Below are 9,720 nucleotides of genomic sequence, written 5' to 3'. Positions count from 1 at the left end.
GGACAGGCTTGACCACCTGCAGCCATTCTGGCCACCCCAGCTACACTGCCAGACATGTGTCTTAGTCCATTCAGGCTCCTGGAACAAAATACTTTAGACTGAGTAATTTATAAACAACAGAAATCTATTGTTCACATTCTGAAGGCAGGGAAGCTCAAGATCATGGCACCAGCAGATTTAGTGTCTGGTGAGGGCTTGCTCTGCTTCATAAATGGAGCCTTCCTGCTGCATGTTCACATGGCAGAAGGGGCAAACAGGCTCCCTCAAGCCTCTCCTATAAGGGCACTAATTCCATTCATGAGGGCAGAGCCTTCTAAAGGTCTCACCTCTCACATTGAGTCTTCAGTTCCAACATTCGAATTTTGAGAGGACACCAACATTCAGAACACAGCAATGAATAAAGCTATTTTGGTCCTTCCAGCCTCAACCAAACTCTCAAGCCACAGGAATGACCCCAGCAGACCTCATGGAGAGAAGAATTGCCTAGCAGAGCCCAGCCAACCCATAGAATCCAAATAAGTCATTGTTTTTTAAACCAGTATGTTTTGGAAGTAGTCCACAGAGCAATAGATAGCTGATGTGATGCTTTTCTTTAAAACTTTTTTTTAAACTTAAGTCAGTGTTAAAAAATTTTTTTCTCACTTCCATAAATAGAAAATTACTATCACTTTCCATAAAACTAACCACAATGAAAGAAGAAACAAAGTAATGTTATTTACTTCTAGCCAGATACTCCTGCCTACAAAAGTCTCTGTGTTCCTTCCAAAGGAAGATCCCCAAATGTCAGAGATATTAAAGATACACCAGAACTAAATTAGGACTGCCTCCTTGGTGTGAGTTAAGCTAAAAGGAAATGGAATGAAAATAACATGCTCAACTTTGAAATTTGGTAGTATTTAATGCTGTCTATCACCAAAAACCATTATCTTGTAAAATAATACAGGTGGTAAGCAACTACTGCAAAAATTGTGAGGGTGTTACTCAAATGACTGATATTTGGAAGACGCTACATTAACCTAACACCTGAACACTGAGGTAGGTAGGCAAGTGGGTGGTCAGCATTTTTACTGCCTTCTATGCATCAGGCACAATGCAAAACAGAAAGGGGTGTGGATAAAATATACAACATAATGTACTCCTGTGCTATAAGTGCTTGTACTTTAGTGGAGGAGACAGGAGTATAAATAGTTATAACACATTAACTATGGTAAGTGTAACTATAAAGGATTTAAAATACAAAGCCTATGGACTCAGACATTGTCAAGGACATAAAATCCCTGACATTTTGTGCAAATGTCTGAGGATATATGCACATTCTGGGCCCATAACTTTCATTAGATTCTCAAAGTTCATTGGAACACATTCTGTAACATAGGAGACACTGGAATAATTAATGCATGGTATTGTTGGTTCTTGGTTCTTGCCTGGGCGTTTTTAGTTTGTCATTTTGGAATCATAACTGTAGCCTCCTCTTTGTTCTTTATGATCTTATACTTTTCTCACATAGCTGTATGAAAGTTATCTTTAATTCCCTGATGACCAAACTCCCCTAAAGGTCTCTACCACATTTTAAGCTCTTTGAAGCTAGAGACATACCATATAGCTTCCCGCCTTCTACTATAAATAAACATCTGTTAAATGAAGAATAAACCTTGTAGAACTCCTGCAGGAAGTTTTCCTGCTGTCTAGGACTGATTAAAAATGTTTTCCATTGCTCAGACTATGAACACTGAAAGTGCTTCTAATCTGAAATGTGTACATAATAAAATATTTGGAAAAAGGCACCAAGTTCTTCCTGAAATGTGTTATGTGTGTATATTCACAAACATCTGTCTGGACTGGCATTTTATGTCTAGGCCTGTTTAGGTCAGTGTTGAATATTTTAAACGGTGTGGGGACTGTGTTTATTTACATACTGCATAGAGCAGCCATTGCAATGTTATTCACACATGGGGCCTCTGGGCTTCTCCTGAGCATGAAAGTGTTGCTGTTGACATTTATGCTTTTCTCAGTACTTCTTCTTTTATCCTATTCTTCCAACATAGCAATTTTGTATTCCTCTGGAACTGAAATTCAGTGAAAAATATAGGCCTCTAAAATGTTAGTACTTTCATCCTAAGTTTTTTGAAATTTTTTAGCTATGCTGTGAACTAAATGAGCTGAAGCCTCCACTATTCAAAGTTCTTCAAGGTTTGACATTTAAATTTATTCTAAAATAGTTTTTGCATGAAAAACCAAGAAAGGGAGGATTGTGGTTTGTACCTTGGCATGGAATTTTATATGAGTGGGATAGAAACAGAGTAGTGGTGTTGAATATGTCTGAAGGATTTACTGGCACTGATTGGGAACAGGAGCAGCCCAGTCTCCAAACAAGCCCATAATTCATATGACTAATTCTAGCTTTTGCCTTAAGCCTCCACCCCAGCCCCCACCCCACCACACACACAATCAGCATATATGGAAATGTTAATAAAGTCATCATCTCATTCTCGTCAAAATGATTGATTCTTATCACACCCATGCCTCAGCATTTCCAGGTAGGAAGGGGGCCTTCAGGACAAGAGGTTGCAAAGGGAAGCAAATTCAAGTGAGAAACTTTCTGGGAGGTGACAGAATTAAACATCTCTCATTCCGAGATGTGTTCTAGTAGGCATGCTTCTGAGCCATAAAAGCATCCATATTATGGCTTTGAAAATATTTTATATACACATTCTCACTCTAAAACTTTACTTTTTCTAAATTCTTTTTAACCTCAACTTCTGTTTTTAAGGCAAGTTTAAGATTCATCTAAATATATTATTTGGTTAAGTGATTCCTATTTCAATATGTGAAACACGATTTTCATCCATCTATACCTCTGAACCTTTTTAATAATGCCTCATTATAATTAAGAGTTCAGACTGGTTAGCGATAACATGACCATCATCTACAGAGACTTAATACACTATGTATGTGTAACAGAAAACACCTACTACTTGGAGTGTACAGCTCGCCTAATATAAAGTAGCAGATTTTGAGGGGAATGCATTTTACAGTGACTGCCAGATGCATGCCAAAGCCCTGCCTCCAGCGGCCCAAATAATCATTGCAACGACAGCCCTGGGAACAGCAGGGAGAGTTGTTTTCAGGCCAAACCCTCGCAGTTTTTCTCTTACAGCTCCTTCCAAAAGGAAACAAAGCAGCTAGGCGCGCGCGCGTGTGTGTGTGTGTGTGTGTGTGTGTGTGTACACTCCTACACATGTGTGTTTGTTTTCCTGTTTTGAGTGTAGAAAGTACTAGAAGTAGATAGTAGATAGTGCCTGAGATGCCAACATAGGCAAATGAAGAAGGTGGAGTAGATATGGAGAGGATTAGCCCAGAAGTCCTACAATGGCTTTTTCCAGGTTCAAAAAGTCTCTGATTGGGGCAACTGAATGTGCACATAAACCCTGCTTCTCCCCAAATATAATAAGCAAAAGGGAAAAGTGGAGTGCTGACTTAAAGATGGAGGAAGATGAGCAGACAGGAAAATGTTTTCAGAGTGTGGTCCCTCAAAGGCTATGAGGAGAGAAGGCTCCCCAATGCTCCAAGCCCCTTCTCAGCAAATGGGGCAAAGGCCATCTACACATTGTACACACCTGGAGCTCCTCTCCATCTGGTAAAAGGCAACCCTGTGCACCTGGACATCAAATCTCAGACTCTTCAGAAGAAAAACTTCCCTGTTTCCTTGTCCTAACCTGATAATGATGTGAAAGAACCCAGAAACAGTCAAAATGTCTATTCATTTCTCTGATCTAACATTTATCAGTGTGTGACCTTATGTTAATGGCTAAGCTGGTCTCAGCTCGTTTTTTAAACTGCAGAATGGACATAAATGCAATGCTATGTTACCAAAAGAAAGTGGTGAGGACAAGAAGACAGGCCTGGAAAGAGCCCATGTCTGTGTGTGCCCATGCAGGGAGAGTGAGAGGGCTGGCCTTTCATGCAGCACACTGGTGCACATGGCAGAACCACGGACCACATTTTCATCTGTCAAATGTACTAACTGCCAGGAAGAGGCCTGAAGAGCCAGAGTGGACACCTATGCTCCAACCCATGTATATGTCTCTGTGTCCAAACACCCAGCGTGTCTCCTCCTGTAGCCATGGTTGAATAGCTCAGGCTCCTAGCTAGGACCCATCCCGCCCCTTGTGCACTGGCGCCCATCCTTCTTACCTACTTAAAGACATTGCTCCAGCAATTGTCCACCTGCTCTTTTATCATCAAGTTGTTATTCTCTACTGGATCATTCCCAGAATACAAATGTGCTGTCATAATTTCTTCCACTTAAAAGGTTCTTTAAAACTCTCCTGGCTCCACATCCTCCTCCAGATACCACCCTATTTCTCTTCCCTTTTAGAGTAAAACTCCTCTAAAGTGTAGTCTCTACTCTGCCTCCAGTCCAACTACTCCCATTCCTTCTGGAATCCATTCCAAATACCTTTCATCCTCATTACTTCATCAAAATAGTTCTGGTCGAAGTCATCAATGACCTCCCTGTTGCTACATTCAATAGTCAGTTCTCAGGCCTCCTCTCCCTCACCTTGTCAGCAGTACCTGGCATACTAGATCACTCTGGCTTTTTTTAAACTTTCTTCCTTTTAAAACAAAAAAAATTGGAAAGAGGGTCTTGCTCTGTTGCCCAGGCTGGAGAGCAATGGTATGCTCACGGCTGGCTGCATTTTCTTTCTATTTACTTATTTTTTATTAAAGTTGTAGGGTACATGTGCACAACGTACAGGTCTGTTACATATGTATATATGTGCCATGTTGGTGTGCTGCACCCATTAACTTGTCATTTACATTAGGTATTTCTCCTAATGCTATCCCTCCCCTCTCCCCCCACCTCACGACATGCCCAGGTATGTGATGTTCCCCATCCTGTGTCCAAGTGTTCTCATTGTTCAGTTCCCACCTGTGAGTAAGAATATGCGGTATTTGGTTTTCTGTCCATGCGATAGTTTGCTGAGAATGATGGTTTCCAGCTTCATCCATGTCCCTACAAAGGACATGAACTCATCCTTTTTTATGGCTGCATAGTATTCCATGGTGTATATGTGACACATGATATGTGTCCATATCATTGATGGACACTTGGGTTGGTTCCAAGTCTTTGCTATTGTGAATAGTGCTGCAATAAACATATGTGTGCATGTGTCCTTATAGCAGCATGATTTATAATCCTTTGGGTACATACCCAGAAATGGCATCGCTGGGTCAAATGGTATTTCTAGTTCTAGATCCATGAGGAATCACCACACTGTCTTCCAGAATGGTTGAACTAGTTTACACTCCCACCAACAGTGTAAAAGTGTTCCTATTTCGCCACATCCTCTCCAGCACCTGTTGTTTCCTGACTTTTTAATTATCACCATTCTAACTGCTGTGAGATGGTATCTCATTGTGGTTTTGATTTGCATTTCTCTGATGGCCAGTGATGATGAGCATTTTTTCACGTGTCTGTTGGCTGCATAAATGTCTTCTTTTGAGAAGTGTCTGTTCATATGCTTCACCCACTTTTTGATGGGGTTGGGTTTTTTTGTAAATTTAAGTTCTTTGTAGATTCTGGATATGAGCCCTTTGTCAGATGAGTAGATTGCAAAAATTTTCTCCCATTCTGTAGGCTGCCTATTCACTCTGATGGTAGTTTCTTTTGCAGTGCAGAAGCTCTTTAGCTTAATTAGATCCCATTTATCAATTTTGGCTTTTGTTGCCATTGCTTTTGGTGTTTTAGACATGAAGTCCTTGCCCATGCCTATGTCCTGAATGGTATTGCCTAGGTTTTCTTCTAGGGTTTTTATGGTTTTAGGTCTAATAACATTTAAGTCTTTAATCCATCTTGAATTAATTTTTGTATAAGCTGTAAGGAAGGGATCCAGTTTCAGCTTTCTACATATGGCTAGCCAGTATTCCCAGCACCATTTATTAAATAGGAAATCCTTTCCCCATTTCTTGTTTTTGTCAGGTTTGTCAAAGATCAGATGGTTGTAGATGTGTGGTATTATTTCCGAGGGCTCTATTCTGTTCCACTGGTCCATATCTCTGTTTTGGTACCAGTACCATGCTGTTTTGGTTCCTGCAGCCTTGTAGCATAGTTTGAAGTCAGGTAGCATGATGCCTCCAGTTTTGTTCTTTTGGCTTAGGATTGTCTTGGCAATGCGGGCTCTTTTTTGGTTCCATATGAACTTTAAAGAATTTTTTTCCAGTTCTGTGAAGAAAGTCATTGGTAGCTTGATGGGGATGGCATTGAATCTATAAATTACCTTGGGCAGTATGGCCATTTTCACGATATTGATTCTTCCTATCCATGAGCATGGAATGTTCTTCCATTTGTTTGTGTCCTCTTTTATTTCGTTGAGCAGTGGTTTGTAGTTCTCCTTGAAGAGGTCCTTCACATCCCTTGTTAAGTTGGATTCCTAAGGTATTTTATTCTCTTTGTAGCAATTGTGAATGGGAGTTCACTCATGATTTGGTTCTGTTTGTCTGTTATTGGTGTATAGGAATGCTTGTGATTTTTGCACATTGATTTTGTATCCTGAGACTTTGCTGAAGTTGCTTATCAGCTTAAGGAGATTTTGGGCTTAGATGATGGGGTTTTCTAAATATACAATCATGTAATCTGCAAACAGGGACAATTTGACTTCCTCTTTTCCTAACTGAATACCCTTTATTTCTTTCTCCTGCTTAATTGCCCTGGCCAGAACTTCCAACACTATGTTGAATAGGAGGGGTGAGAGAGGGCATCCCTGTCTTGTGCCATTTTTCAAAGGGAATGCTTCCAGTTTTTGCCCATTCAGTATGATATTGGCTGTTGGTATGTCATAAATAGCTCTTACTATTTTGAGATACGTCCCATCAATACCTAGTTTCTTGAGAGTTTTTGGCATGAAGGGCTGTTGAATTTTGTCAAAGGCCTTTTCTGCATCTATTGAGATAATCATGTGATTTTTGTCTTTGGTTCTGTTTATATGATGGATTACGTTTATTGATTTGCATATGTTGAACCAGCCTTGCATCCCAGTGATGAAGCCAACTTGATCGTGGTGGGTAAGCTTTTTGATGTGCTGCTGGATTCAGTTTTGCCAGTATTTTATTGAGGATTTTTGCATCGATGTTCATCAGGGATATTGGTCTAAAATTCTCTTTTTTTGTTGTATGTCTGCCAAGCTTTGGTATCAGGATGATGCTGGCCTCATAAAATGAGTTAGCACTCCGTCTTTCTTAAAGCACTCGGCATCTGGGCCATCACTCTGTTCAGAACCCCAAAATGGTGTCCCATCTCACTCTGAATAAAAACCAAAGCCTTAGAATGGCTCAAAAGGCTTTCTTTGATTTCTTTTCTAGGAATTCTCTTCCTCTAGATAACTACAGAACTCATTCCCTCAATTCTATTAGCTCAAATATGACCTTATCAGTCTGTGGGTCTTTCTCTAATGTCTTATATAAAATAACTGCCTCCCACTTTGGGAGGCCAAGGTGGGTGGGTCACGAGGTCAAGAGATCGGGACCATCCTGGCCAACATGGTGAAACCCAATCTCTACTAAAAATACGAAAATTAGCTGGGCATGGTGGTGCATGCCTGTAATCCCAGCTACTTGGGAGGCTGAGGCAAGAGAATCACTTGAACCTGGGAGGTGGAGGTTGCAGTGAGCCAAGATCGTGCCACTTCACTCCAGCCTGGCAACAGAGCAAGGCTGTGTCTCAAAAATAAATAAATAAAAATTAATTAATTAACCGCCTCCCTAGACTCCCTCTTATGTCCCTTACCAGGAGCTTCATATTATAGTCTATGTTATATAATCACAGGTTTACTTATTTTATATAAGCTGGGTTTGTTCACTGACATATCGGCAGCACCTATAAGAGTATCTGGCACACAGTAGGAAGTCAAGTATTTATGGAGTGGTCTAGGGAAGGAATCCTAAGTCCTGGAAACTGAACAGAGGAAGGGCACGTAACCAGCCTTCAATGTTTGCTTCAGAGAAGGAGTTCTCAGAATACAAGTGGACAGTGCTAGGGACATTCTGTACACCCTATTTATATTAGGCTGGAAAGACCGCTCCCTCCCTGTCCCAGGGTAAGGCAGGACACAGCCACCACAGTATCTCTGAAAAGATGCTACAATACCATAGAAACTTTTAAGTAACATCTGTTTGGTGCCCTAAACAGAGATGTATGAAAACACATCTTTATGAAGATGAAAAAAATTGAAAAACGAATAGGCTAAAATGAAAACAGAAAAGAACATGAAGCCACTGGAATAAGAAAAAAATACAAGGAAACACAAAATGCCATACCAGAATTAAAGTACTCCTTTCAAGTAGTAAAGACCATTAGTACTGCAGAAAATCAATTGTGATGTGGACAGATAACTTGAGTAGCTCTTTTAAAATGCATAAAGATGAAAAAAATACATAAACAAGATTAAAGGAAATTTCCCAGGGGGCTCACGCCTGTAATCCCAGCACTTTGGGAGGCTGAGGTGGGCGGATCACCTGAGGTCGGGAGTTCAAGACCCCCCTGACCAACATGGAGAAACCCTGTCTCTACTAAAAATACAAAATTAGCCAGGTGTGGTGGCGCTTGCCTGTAATCCCAGCTACTCAGGAGGCTGAGGCAGGAGAATCGCTTGAACCCAGGAGGCGGAGTTTGCAGTGAGCTGAGATCACGCCATTGCACACCAGCCTGGACAACAAGAGCAAAATACTATCTCAAAAAAGAAAAAAAAAAAAGAAATTCCCAATATATTAATGTCAGCATCTTCAGTGATTTTCCTGTTTATATATTTCTCCTAAACTTTTAATAATATAAATCACAATAATCAAAGAGAAAAATGGAAAGTAAAAACTTTATATACCTTAAACTGCATATTCATAGTTTCTATTTTGTGAGAGGAAAACTATTTCCTAGCCTATTGTCCTCCTTACAGCCCAGCAATGTCATTCCTCCCCACAGCACTCAACTACCTAAAAACTCATTCCACTGGAAATTATTGAAGGTCTGGCTTTTTTAATATGACTAGATCTAAGGATGGTCCCAAAACTTTGGGTAAAATTAGAAGCACTGAGAAACAAACATGAAGCTGAGGACACTGTTTTCTTTATATTTCTCTACCTCTCACAGTAATGGGGACACAACCATTTTGTTAAAATGCCTGTTAGGATGGAGAGTGCCAATTTCCACTTACAAATACACATTTTGAGGATGGGATGACAAAATGTTCATAGGCTACTGAGCCTCTGTGTACATTAGAGTTCTGATGGGAAATCGGCCTATAATCCCATATCCTTAATGCAGTGGACTTAGCTGCTTCAGGAACACTTCCAAGACTGCAGCTAGGGTTTTTAAACCTCAGTCGGCTTTGCTGACATGTAGCACTATTTCTTTCCCTCCTTCCCCAAATTTGCAAGCTCGTTTCTTCTTAAATTCTGCATTAGATGATGCATGAATGTGTTTTATTTCCTCAATGGAAATGTAGATGCTGCACAGCTGTTAGACTTGAAATCACCAGGTGGTACTTGGAAGCAGGAACTAAAATGTTGTTGCCAGGGTAACCACACATTCTTCCAGCTATGGGAAGAGCTGCCATGTTTTCTATGCTCTAGGGAATATACGTTATTTTAAAGACTGGCTTAGTGCATATGAATATTTACTATTTAAAAAGAATACCCATTTCTTCACAAACCAGTGAAATGCTTTTT

Source organism: Symphalangus syndactylus, chromosome 17, assembly GCF_028878055.3.
Source record: "Symphalangus syndactylus isolate Jambi chromosome 17, NHGRI_mSymSyn1-v2.1_pri, whole genome shotgun sequence".
NCBI lineage: Eukaryota > Metazoa > Chordata > Mammalia > Primates > Hylobatidae > Symphalangus > Symphalangus syndactylus.
This window is presented reverse-complemented; position numbering follows the sequence as displayed.